This window comes from Leguminivora glycinivorella, chromosome 11 (assembly GCF_023078275.1).
Source record: "Leguminivora glycinivorella isolate SPB_JAAS2020 chromosome 11, LegGlyc_1.1, whole genome shotgun sequence".
Classification (NCBI taxonomy): domain Eukaryota; kingdom Metazoa; phylum Arthropoda; class Insecta; order Lepidoptera; family Tortricidae; genus Leguminivora; species Leguminivora glycinivorella.
Window position 1 is genome coordinate 18,146,957 of NC_062981.1, and position 13,645 is coordinate 18,160,601.

Genomic DNA, 13,645 nt, shown 5'->3' on the forward strand with positions numbered 1-13,645 from the left:
TTTTGAACAACTCTAAGTGTGAGCAATAGGCTACTTGCCTCCTAGTCAAATCAGCTTCTTTTTAAGAACTGTCAAAACGAATTTGAACGACTTGCTAATATGGAATTTACATGAAATCGAATTGAGTGACGTCACGGTCAACTCAGTTACTTTATATATTTCTACCTGACTTATTCAATAGAAATTGTACGTATTTAAAAATAACTTCTGTCCATGTTTTTCTTATAATTATCTGATGCTTTATTTCGTGCACGGTATAATAGTACATTTCTTTATAAGTGCGAGAAGTTTGTCATTACTTCACGAGTCCCGAGACAAGAGGCTAAAAGTAAACAATTACATATGAAATATTAACGTTTTAAATATTAATCACTTAATAGTATGTTTATAGTTTTATTCTGTCTTAGTAAACTAGACTAATATGAAAACAGCTCGGTAAGTAGTCGTAAAATGGAACGTATATAGGTACTTTTTACGCACTAGTTCGTAAAATACAACTTCTCGCACGCTAAACAGCCAAAAAACGGGCACTTTTTGAGCAACTGTATTAAAATAGTACATTTCGTTATAAGTGCGAGAAGAATGACATTCTCGCACGTGTGACGAACGACGTTTTTTAATACAGTTGCGAAAAAACACTACTACAACGAAATAAAACAATCCGAACTATCAATTTTCCCATGGACATTGACGGATTATTTGACAATTCAAAGGCGTATTTTTGAAGCTTTTAAACTTGCGTGCATATTTTCGAGTTTGCTATTCATCTAACATCATTTATTTCATTGGGTGCCATAAAAACATAAACATTTACGATTTGGGACGATTCTTTAATGTACAACTACATTTTAATTTAATCGATCCATTTATGCCCAGACGTATTGCAAATAACGTAAAATAATTATGACAAATCGCGTAACATATTGAGGTTTTTGAACGTGCATTAAGTTAAAACATGGTAGACGCCTCTACTTTGACAGTAAAAGACGCGTTTCATTCCAATCATGTTCTGTTTACACGACTCATTATAACCGATTTTTCAAAGTATAAACCATTTTATAAATTATGTTTAGCATGACTAAAAGTAAACAATTACATATGAAAATTAACGTTTTAAATATTAGGAACTTAATAGTATGTTTATAGTTTTATTCTGTCTTAGTAGACTAGACTAATATGAAAACAGCTCGGTAAGTAGTCGTAGAATGGAACGTATACTTCTTTTTACGCACTAGTTCGTAAAATACAACTTCTCGCACGCTAAACAGCCAAAAAACGGGCACTTTTTGAGCAACTGTATTAAAAAATATTTTTCAGTACAGATGGTGTTTTTTTTACGCACTAGTGCGAGAAGTGGTTCATTATACGCTAGGTCGAAACTTCGGAGGCTCATCTGTACTGAAAAACGTCGTACGATATAAATTCGAAACTCGTGTCGATTTAAAACACTCCCTTCGGTCCTGTTTTAATTTATCGCCACTCGTTTCGAACTTCCTTTTTTACACACTTGTATCTTAATGTACTATTATTTTAACTACAGTCAAGTTCCCTATTAGTGCTTGCACCTCCTATACGAATCCTTTGCAGGATTACGATATACCGATAGGATTATGTTTCCGTCTGCTTCTGTCAAAATAGTATTTTATGCAACAGGCGTTTAAAGGAGGTCAAAAAAGACGAGTGGCGTGGGTAACAATTTGAGGCGAAGCCGAAAATTGTTATTGAGACGACACGAGTATTTTTTGACCCAGTTAAACACCGTTGCATACAATACTTTTTCTACGACCATGCACTTAGTTTTTAATAGTTTTCTTGAATAACTTTCGTGAAATTCGCACTGCTTCCTGTATTTTGACGCAAAGGTTTGCACTGTCAGCTCAGCTGCCCAAAGCCTTTCCGCGCACTCGCGCAGTGTCGTTATAAGGCGTTGCCATGGTTACAGAGCCAAACAATGCGTTTTCAGTTTTTTCGATACTGCGCGCATGCGCGGAAAGCCGGCGGACACTGGCTTTGGGGAATAGACCTTTATGTAGGGTTTTAAAGAACTATGCACGACCGTGTAAATGACGTATAACAGTTCGGGAGTAGAAAAAATAACATAAAATAATTAGTTAACTTTGACATAAAGTCCAACGCCTTATGTTAGGATCCTTATCAAACACAGACGAAGGGTTAAACATTCATTTTTCACTATAATTCCAATAATTAAAAAATATATTTTTTCTAGGTATTAATAACTAGGCAATTTTGTTATAATCAGGCTTGATTAAAACCAAACTGCAAAGTAATCTAACTTTACAAAATAATGTCACAAAATATGTATTCGGTGTTAAAAGTTTAGCCGTAGAAAATTGCGAAGATAACTTTTTATTATACTAACAAAAACTTTAAAAAAATAATTATAATTTTAAAAGTCTGATAAGCAAAGTTCTGTTAATTTTATGAGATTAACATAGGTGTTAATTAATCTAGTTATTCATAATGATTACATTTCTTATCGTTATTTTATTTATTAAAATTTACACTTAGTCATTAAAATTTCCTCAGTCATTAATCAATCAATCAATCTTTATTGCACCATGGTAAATATACGAAAAATTAATATTGTTATTTGACTGAAATAAAATATTACCATATTTTATTATGACCTAAAAACAACCTTTTTGAAGTATACATTTACGTAATCAGGCGATGTTAATCTAAAGATCATCTGTGCATCAGGTAATTATATTCGAAAACAACATTTTCGGACTTTTAAGTATGAGGCATAAAGTTCATTATGTCAGTGATTGTTATGACATGAAGTAAGTTCGAATTCGATGACGTCACTACATCGCTGACAGCGTTTCAGTGGCCAAAATAAAAATAAAATTTACACACATTTTTAATCGAAAATATGTAGTCATCAATGTCATCATACATTTCTAATACCCATAATCTATAAATATAGTTTTTTTTTATGTCAAATACTACAGCAGACAATCATTTATCGTGCCAAATTCGATATGAGTCTAGTAGCCTATCAGTGTTAGTATTTGTGATGTCTACCCATCCATACTTCATGTTAGAATCCTAAAAGGTAAAATATGCGTAAAATCCTCAGAATAAAGAAGTACAATATAAAACATGTTTCATCGGAAAAACATAAAAGAACATGCCGCTGCCTCTTCATCCACAGATCATTTAACAATTAGACAAGCCATCGTTTTGGACTTGCGTATGGTCTTCAGATAATTGGCACTTATTTAGTACTTAATGTCAATTTGGAAAAGACCATTCATCTGATTAAACTGTCTACAAATAATGCTATATCGTCGCATCTAATTCTGACATTAGTACATTTCAATAAAAAGGACTGGTTGCATCAAATCGTTTGTCACCGTTAAAGCGTTCGTAAAATTTTATTGTATGGGAAGTTCCATAGACATTTGCTGCGAGACTATGATGTGTCTGTCAAATGTGGTTGATGTAACTGCACCTAAGAAACAAATAGTTTTACATGCATTTTAATTAAATCTCAAAACTAAAGAAACGATAAAAAATAAATTGCGTAAATAAATAAGGGAAAATATGTAGGGAACAAATCAAATTATTTGGTTAAATATTTTCTTATATTTATTTCTTATATTTTCTTTAGTGTATGGTATCTATTTCAGTTTATAAGGGAAAAGATGCAAAATAATATAGCAGCAGATACTGGTGATCATGGTATACTGGTGGCTAATTTTAGAATTACTCACACCTATATGAATATAACAAACTACGGGAGTGTCATTAAAAACGTTATAATATATGCACATGTTTTTTACAAATGATACCTAATAAAACACGTTGCAGAGAATATATGAAAGAACGAAGGTGGTCCGATTATATTTTTACAAATTTTTCTAATTATTTTATAAATTATAACAAGGAGTCTAAAATAAATGGTCTGTTAATTCGTCACATTTTATTCACACGTCCCAGAAAAGGCTTCCTCATTTGCAATTAAAGTTAGGACAAAAGAAAACATTTTCTGTATTTCGCAGGGAATTCGTCACGTCCCTCAAAAATGTACCGTGTCTGTTCATCTCAAAAATGTGGCGAAATGAAACTTTGTTACAATTTGCGGCAGTTTTATATGTAGATTGATTTTATTGGGCGACATTTGTCTCGTTAAAGCTGAGTACACACTTAACTCGTTTTTTACGTATTTTGTACATTAATCTGCAAAAGTGCAAAACGAATATATCAATGAATTCATTCATAGTTTCTCCATGTAATTTTGCAGCTCACTGTAAATTACTTTTTCTCAAACATGCAATGAAATATTGTCTTTACGTTCCTTAAAATGGGCTGGGAAGTATCGCTTTTTGGGCGCAACAACTCGAGAGGACTGTAAAGGGATTTCATATTATTTTTTAGGCCTAGGCCTGCAAAGTAACTTTTTTTTATAAAATATTGTCCTTCAGAGCATTTTTTTTTATTTCATTGTATGTTTGAGAAAAGCACTATACATGCCTCGGCGTGAAAACGAATTCCCGCCCTCGTATCCCTATCCTATATACCCACTTGGCCGGAAATCCTCATTTTCCCGGCCTCTGATGTAATGTACTATTGTTTCTTTTGTAGGAAGTGAAGAAGAATGGTTTTTCATTTAAATTAGTTGTAATGATTTTGCAAAAATGAAGTTACAGGTGTTTGCTCTCAGGCCTTTCCTGGGATTTTTTCTTCGAAATTTCTTAATAAGTGCCCTATAAATACTTTTTTTTGCTTTTACACATCTAAGATTTATTTACCCAGGTTTTTACACTAAAAGCATGAAGTTAGTAACTGTAGCAAACTGTATTAACTTCAGAAACTTTTAAGAATAGTAGTTGTATCGTACGAAGTTCGTTTTGCTAACGCTCTGAGCAGTACAATCAGACCAAGATAGATTAACAACGATTTTCAAAAGGCAAAGTCTTTTCCTATGCTTTGCGTAGATTAGATTGCGTAGTAGTTTGATAGCAGTTTAATTTTTATGATATTTAATTATCTGAAAAATGTACTTCATTTCAAAAACTTCAAATAAAACTAATTATACTTTTTGGTGGTGTGTAGCTAGTACATATCTACAATAAAATATTATTTTGTTTATAATGTTGCTCTTTTATTTTGTTTCATTTGTACATATATCTACAAGCAAAGTTAACTTAGCGGACTAACATGTTAAAAAGTAGGTAAACATAATATTGACATTGAATAATAATGTAAAATGTTATTTTATCCACTTGTATGCACCCAGCCTAACGTTGATTTTTGTGTCGGCGAAATTATTTAGTCATTCTTGTAGTTCATTAAATACGGCTTTGTGTAAGCAAAATATTTCTTTTAGGACCACTTTAGGACCAAGAAATAGATTTAAGAAGCTACCTAGATTTTGATGTATAACTTTCAGGAAAAACTTACCTAAAAAATTTGGCCGTTTGGATTTTGATATCAACGTCTTCATATAAACCGGGGATGCTAAATCCATTTTATTACATCATGTCACGACTTCAAGGACAAAATATACAATGTAAAAAATGCTTTTTCTTAGGGCCCACTCACATCTAGCGTCTCGCGAGCGTAGTGTCGGGCCAACTGTATGGTAAAGCCTGGCGTCTTTTTCCACACAGTTGGCCCGACGCTACGCTCGCGAGACGCTAGATGTGGGGGGCCCTTAACAGGTCGAAACTTTAAAGAGCCATATTTACTGAAAAACGTTGTCAAAGCGGACCCTAGGCTCTCTCGACTCACGAGGCGTAATGCTATCAAACCCACTGATATTGACGATGCAATTGAAAAACTTAACATTGACTTAGCAAATATAGCGTCCTGGGCTTGCGACAATAGTTTAATGCTAAATCCATCTAAATCCAAATATCTTATCTTTGGCACCGAAAATCAGTTGCGAATCATCAGGCCCGTTAGAGATGTATTGTTATTGGGTGAACCTATTGAAAGAGTTTTTGAAGCACGTAATCTAGGCTTAATTGTGGACTGCAAACTTAGGTTTGAGAAACATGTTGCTGAATGTGTTAGTAACTGTTTTTATAGGCTCAGGGTACTATATAACATACGACCATTTCTGAATGAAACCCTACGTATTCAGTTAATTGAGGCACTTGCTTTGTCAAAATTAAATTATATGGATATAGTGTATGGTCCACGACTCCTAGCAGGGACAAGGCGTCTTATTCAGCGCGTACAGAATGCCTGTGCCCGTTTCTGTTTTAATATTCCACCTAGAGGCCATGTCACACCATTTTTGAACCAGCATAGTCTTCTTAAAATGCTGCATCGACGTAAGTTACACCTGGCATTGTAACGGACCACACAGTCCTCGGTTCAAATCATAAGATATATCTATAATAATTATGCTTAGAAACAAATGCATACAGAGATAAAAACTTAAAAATTGCAAATAAATAAAACGAAAACAACTTACATACGAAATGGAATTCCAACAAATTAAAAATAGAAATTCTCGGAATTAAAACCGGCACAATAGGCGTTTTAGGCACATTAGGCGAAATCGGCACAATAGGCGTTTTAGGCACAATAAGGCAAGTCCGGCACATTAGGCGTTTTAGGCACATCTGGCGAAATCAGACATTCTTAGCCATAAAACAACACAGCGCATGCGTTAAAATCGGGACAATAAAACTCAGAGCGCAGCGTCAGAGAGGGCATTCGGCGAGGGAACGTTGAGGTGTTGACATCAGGAGTTTAAGATACAAGATTGAGAGGTTGGAGACTGGCGAGAAGGTATCTTGGTAAAGTAGACTTGAAGACTACCAGTAAGTGTCCAAATTATTTATTTTGAATGTGTTTATATTTGTAATTTTAGATTAGTGCTATTTTCTGAAGGTGATAATTTTAAATAGTGGTACTTATTCATTTCATATGAACAAGATATTCATGAATGTTATATTTATGTGGTAATTATTTTAAGTCGTTCAAATTTCAATTTATTTATTACATACAATTAACACTAACGGTTAATTTGGAATATTATTAATTAAAATTCGGATCTGAGTATCCCTAATATGACTACTATTTAGATACATAAAATATTACACATATTTACTTTATGTACATACACATTCTATTAGCTAGAATCTCTTTGGGTGATTAGAAGGATTTTCATACTATTGTCTCATCTTTAAGTAAGATAATTTTGCTATATCAATGAAAGTAGGATTAATAACTTTATTTATTGTTCATAACATGTAAACTTTATTAGAGTTAAAGGATAACTTGTGGGAATTAATACTAATACTAAATACTAGGGAGGCATAGGACATCTATGGATGTTAGGATCCTGTCGCTATCAAGGAGAATCATTGATATAAAAATAAGATTGTTCACAAAAATTGAATCATTGACACTGGCCTCGAGATTGGCAGACTTTGGAATCATCATTCCATTTTCATAATATGGTTAACGATAACGTTGTCTGGGAGACCAAACAATTCTAGCATTGACTAGTGAAACACGATGTCAAGCAATGGACCACTATACTCGGAACGTGGGAAATTGCACGCATATAGAATTTATATTTTGTGATCTTGGACAACCTTCGATGGCTATGGCCGAACCAAAATATATATATGGGATGGCGTGTGAGTCTGGGGTTTTGTCGTTCGAAAGGCTAGATCAATGAAGTATTTGTCTTAGTATCAAAAGAAGGTCAATGAATAGGCCCAATAAAGGGTATCAAAATAGATATTCTGTTTCCTTGATAGACCAGGGGTAGGCAGAGCAGTTTCTATCCTGACGTTAGAGGACTTGGTTGCAGAAACATCCCAAAACATATAAAATTATACCGGGATTAAAGGATCCTTGATTAAATATTTGATATCTACTATTATGGTAGTACATTTTTAAGTAGAGCAAAGACACTTTACATCAGTTTACTTTTGTTCTAAGGATCCCATTTGTTCAATGTTTGATAAAGCATAAATTGAACCAGCAACCTAGTTTGTACATATGCTCGAGCGAGGTCCTTATAATAGGCTATATTATATTATACACCTATTATTCCTACGTATAAGGGACTCGTGGGTCGGAAACAATTAACCCCATTTTAAATAATGTCTTGTATTTATTTTTAATATATTTCCTGTATTTATATTCCTTACACAATTTTACCATTCTCACACACTTTTATCTCAACGCACTAAATTCTTTCACAAATGACGTTCTCTCAGCTTATTATACCTCAAGTGAATATATTACTGCCTTAGTTTTATCAACTTAAATTTACCCCTAATAGCAAGTTCCTAAAGGTAAAAAGAATCTGGATTGCTACGCACAACTACGGGGTCCTACCACTTACTAGACGATCACAGTATTTGTTTTAATGGCCAATTTTTAATAGTGTATTGTTTTAATTAGGGCTAACAATTTGGACTTAAGTTAGGTAATTTAGGGTGTAATTAATTAAGGGGTAGCGGGGTGTTATAAAGTGTTAGTCCGTGACGCAGGATGTAATAGACCCTAAATATGTCCAATTGTTAGCATATTCAAGTGACATGTTGTCACAAAGTGTTGCTGTGAATGAGATATCCTTTTTGGGAACTTGCTATCCTTCATGCTGAAACTTTATTTTAATTTTGTATCATTCGTCTATTCTTATTAACCACTGCGTAATAGTCTAAGGGGCAATTAAGCTATTGATAGTTTTCTAAGATACGTTTCATCTTGTAGTAAGTTTTGTAAGTTTAAGGTCACTAACCTGGATTTTTAAACAAAGTTATAATCCGATATTGAAACAGAAACATTGCACTTTGCACAACACATTTCACTCACTTTAGACATAGCTGTGTAATTTTAAAACCATTGTAGGCTTATCACTTATCTAATTAGATTTTTATTTCACTTTAATTCACTATTCAAAGAACTAATGACAGGTTGTACTTCTAGCATAAACTTATAAACGTTACCCGTTACGAACTTAGGACGCGGCTTTATACGATAATTGGAATCGCGTGTGCACATGGTATTGTATGTAAACAATAACATAATTATCGATCAACAACGTGCGTACAGACTGATAAGAGATAATACGTGCAGAAAACTGTCATCGACTAGGGACACCGGGGATAGAAGAAACTATTTGAGGCTATTGTAAAAATGTCAAACCAGCTGTCAATGAAACAATTCAATTGGAATGGCAAATTTAGAAAAGTTATTCGTTTTCTAGCTAATATTTATTCTGTTGCGATAATGAAGAGATTATAGCAAAAAATAAAACCTCAATGGTATCGGTTATATTTATCTACTGGGAAAGTTTTGTACTAAAACAAATTAGTCGTTACTGAAAGCAATTACGCACAGATCGACTGTCTTGTGGTAATTTTGTGTCGAGGGTTCTTTAAAACGATATCATGGAAGATTATAAATACTTAGATACATCAAAATAATTTAATATTAAAACGTTGTACATGTTTTATGTTAAGGGAAACTTTTACTGTTTAGTGAATCAAGATTTTCCGTTCTGTTGGTTATAATATATCTGCCAGTCTCACTAAATTAAGTAGAAATGAGCAAGGAAATACTGCTAGTATTTTAGGTACTTTGCTCTGTGGGCCTCTGTAGGAATTGATTTCTAACTAGATTTGGCATGTAGTATGTATATATGTCATGTACAAGTTGCTAGTATTGGCATGTTCTTTTAAGAAACAGGATAAGCTAAATTAATGACAGTATGCGATACACAGACTTGATTAAGTACATTTTGTCAAAATCTATTCTTTATGTGTCAACAGTGTTGCATATCATGGTAGATGTCACTTTGACAGCAAGACAATATCATGTTCACTCTTATCTCACTATCTTCTCGCCCCTTTTTCGTGTTATCAACTGATTAGTGATAAGCTGTTATCAGCTAGAGAAAAACTAGGAAATAAAATGATGATTGATCTAGAGAAGCGTTAAGCTGTGAAATATCTATTTTAGCTGTGATTATATTGACAATAATCTTATGTTGTCAACAGGGCGACTCATTGATTTGATTTATTTTTAAATAAAATTAACAATAGAATAAGTAATGGTATTCATAATCATAGGGAAACGAGTAGCAATTAACGTTTCATACTTACTAACAACTAAGGATTAGTTGTCTTCCACTGAAGTGTGAACAAATTATAATTACTTGAAAGAGACAAACATTCAAGTAGCTTATTGACAAGAATGTCAAGAACATACAATCTAGAATTTAAGCATAGTTCTTAAGTACTCAAGTAAGGAGTTAGGCACACCATTCATTAACCTCAGGCAAGCTTATAGCTAGGAATATTTTTATTGACAGTCAGTAGTCATTATTTAAGATAGTATTCAAAGCTGTGTTAACATGAGGTGATTCCCATCAGTGAACAGATTGCAGAAGCTAATGCATTTAATAATTAGGTACACTCTAGCAAAATTATGAAGGAAGGTGGTAAATAAAACATCCACAAAATGCTTTATTAGTAATATTGAAAAGGTGCACAAAAACAAAAAAAACCCAGAGCATATATGTTCATTTCGTTTCCATTAGACGGAAAAACGCCACTCCATGCAGGAAAAATAGAATAGAGAAGTAACTTTTAGTTAGGATTATTCAGGAAACAATGGGAAAAGATATCATGTTTCTCTTCTCGATGACTTTTGAAAAGTTTCTTGATGTGAGACACGTTGAGTGATGATCATATTTGGGGTAGTCAGTGTAGGCGTTAGAAGTGATTGTACATGGAGAAGAATTTTCACTCTTTCATTGAAACCTGGAACAAAAATGAAGGGTAAATACATTTCAGTTAAAGCATTTATATTGCCATTCCACTGTTGGATGTACATTCCTTTCCTATACATACAGGTCAACAAGTCATTTATAATAAATTGCATTGTTTGTCAGACATCTTCATGAAGTCAGTTTCAATGATATTGTAATATTGTATTGTCATCCCACTTATTGGTTTTATAAAATTTCAGTTCATTCGGAAACATGTAGCTTGTAAATATAATATTATCTCTGAAGTAGTCTACAATATAACCTAAGGTTACAATAGGAAAGCATAATTGCTAAGAGCAAGCTTTTTAAATTATTTATCTGTAGATTGTGATTAGACTAATTCTAGTATACTATAAAATAGAGCAAGTAAGTTGATCATAAGTTCCTATATTTATGACTTTGTCAGATTATCCGTCTGTCTGTTTTAATTGGTTGAACCAGTTATCAGTGGATGCAGTAGGTTAGCATAGATCAATTTGACTGGTTAGGTAGATAAGCTAGACTTAAGATTTTAGACTTAGTAGTAGTGTTTGTGCCAAATATAGTGCACAGTATAATAGTTTGAATGAACGAATGGAGTCAGTCTGTAGTAGACTTGCTATTATTACCTCTAGAATCAGGAATAAGAGCAAATAATATAATTTACCTTAGAGTAAACCAAAGAATAAAAAAATAAATAAATAAAATATTTTACCATTGCCTATGTAGATCAGACATACAAGAGCTGGGCCAGGTCAGCCTGGGAGTCATTTTGTTGCAATTGAATGTGTTTCGAGCACACACATGTTGCTCAGTCAAAGGGGCATGCAGGGGCATGGAGTTCCAATTTGTACATAGCCGGGGAAGGGGCAGGACGTTGATCCTAGTATAATGGCAGCGATGCTCAGCATACTCTGGAAAAGTTAAGAAAATATTTATTAATTAAGTAGGAAATAAGCCTAGTTATAAGCATAAGTTATAAGAATAAGATTGGTTGGCAGAGATTTTATAACTAAATAGGTATTTGATCATTTTATTAATTAGGGTCTACTTTAATTACGGGATGAATTTCAAATTTTATCATACTAAACTATTATCGAAATAAAATTTAATCAAACCAAATTGAAATAATTGACTTAACAACAACATAAAAGGTAAATAAATAAATAAAAATTGAAGGGGCATTTTTGTACAGGCCTACTTGATTACAAACTAAGCATGATTCTTATTATTGACATTCGGTAATGCTTACATTCTTCATTTATACAATTTTTGCTTAAAACCAACATTGCTTGGTCATACTTTAAAATTCATTCAACCTCCTTGCATTATTCCGGTGTTTGCCATGGCTCATGGAAGCATGGAGTCTGCTTGACAGCTAATTCCAGGATTTGGCGTAGGCACTAATTTTAGGTCTTATTGAAATTGGTCTGGTTTCCTCACGATGATTTCCTTCACTCAAGAGCAACTTGCAAATATCAGATGACAGTTCTCAAGGACAATGGGTCGCGGTTCGAGCCCGTACCTTATAATTCAAGGCATACAAATAATTTTATTAACACTAGGTGAGATTAGTTAACAGATTACAGAATCATTAGACATTAAAAGTGTAACTTACATATTACATAGCAGTACAGGTGATGCAAGCCGTGATCGTCGGTGCCTTGTCTACTCATGGAAGCGGTCCGTCGAAAAATGAGCTGCGAGTGGCAGGTTTGAGCTGGTGGAGCGAGGTCACGAGGGTTGCTGAAGATAGGAAGGCGTGGCGTGAGTTTGTGAAGGCCTTTGTACCTCCGGGGTGTCTTAGGACTACAACACCCACACATAACTGGTAAGGTAGTATAGTGGCACTGGGGCTTAACTCCAAGGGGCATCTAGCACCCAATACCTGAAACATGTAAATAGGCGGACATAAGAAATAGGAAGTTGTAGGCTTACTAAAATTCTCCATCTCTAAGACCAGAATTAGGATGTTATTGTAGTGCGCTATAGGAATTAGACAATCTCTCTATTGGAAAACATTTTATCATTTTAGCAAGTCAAGGTTAACTAAACTATAAACTGCTTTGTGATGGACAAGTTAAATTTCGAATAGTTAAATACGTTATTACTTACGGCGAAAACTTGGCTCAATTCCATTGAGGTATCATCAAATCATCACAAAAGAAAACCACGTAGTTCCACTGGCGTCACAGGCTAAAAGCAAACAATCATTTATTTATTACATTCGTTATACACATTTTGTGTTGTATTTATCACATTACTAACAACAAATATCATTACTTAGTTAATGTATTACTCACTTTTTTATGATTTATAACAAATACAAGCCAGCAGGTCGATAAATTACGTAATTTTCAGTTCCAAATGATGCGTACATGTACGTCTGAACGGCATCCATTTTTCTTTTATTTCTGTCTGACTGACAGTAATGTCAGTAATAAAATGGCAATGACGTCAGCATAGCAAATGTTGCCATAGAAAAATCAAAAGGGCTCTATAGATCATAAGACATTTGACGGACCGGATGCGACTAAAATTTATCCAGTATGAATGGGGCTCTGCAGACTATGTGGAACGAATTGTAGAATAATAAAATAGAGACAGTGATTTGACGTTTACATTCAATCTTAATGTTTTTTTTAATAAAAATGGAATAAATAAATAAATAAATATTGGGGACATCTTACACAGTTCAACTTAGTCCCAAACCTATCAAATTTTGTGCTATGAGTGCTAAGCGACGATATGCCTATTTGAATGGATAAAAACATGCTTGTATACAAGGGAAACATCCATGATAATAAATATATTATGTGGAGTTTCATTGAGGAGAAAAATATTATTATAGTAAAACTTTGTTTAGACTGCTAGTATACTATGACAAAT

At 33.6% G+C, this 13,645-nt stretch overlaps 1 protein-coding gene and 1 long non-coding RNA gene across 3 annotated transcripts in view; one reads left to right on the top strand and one right to left on the bottom strand.

Annotated features, from left to right (window-relative positions):
* LOC125230965 (protein NDNF-like) overlaps positions 1-13,645 on the top strand; it is a 117,539-nt gene that overhangs the window by 28,007 nt on the left and 75,887 nt on the right. The gene's annotated exons all lie outside the window — the stretch shown is intronic.
* LOC125230966 lies at positions 10,475-13,151 on the bottom strand. 2 transcript variants are annotated; one of them, XR_007177574.1, is made up of 5 exons: positions 13,060-13,151; positions 12,872-12,952; positions 12,375-12,644; positions 11,497-11,670; positions 10,475-10,769 (listed from the first exon to the last, which is right to left on the bottom strand). It is a non-coding gene; the product is annotated as an uncharacterized LOC125230966 (long non-coding RNA). The 2 variants fall into 2 exon arrangements; XR_007177575.1 differs by having other exon boundaries at positions 12,860-12,952.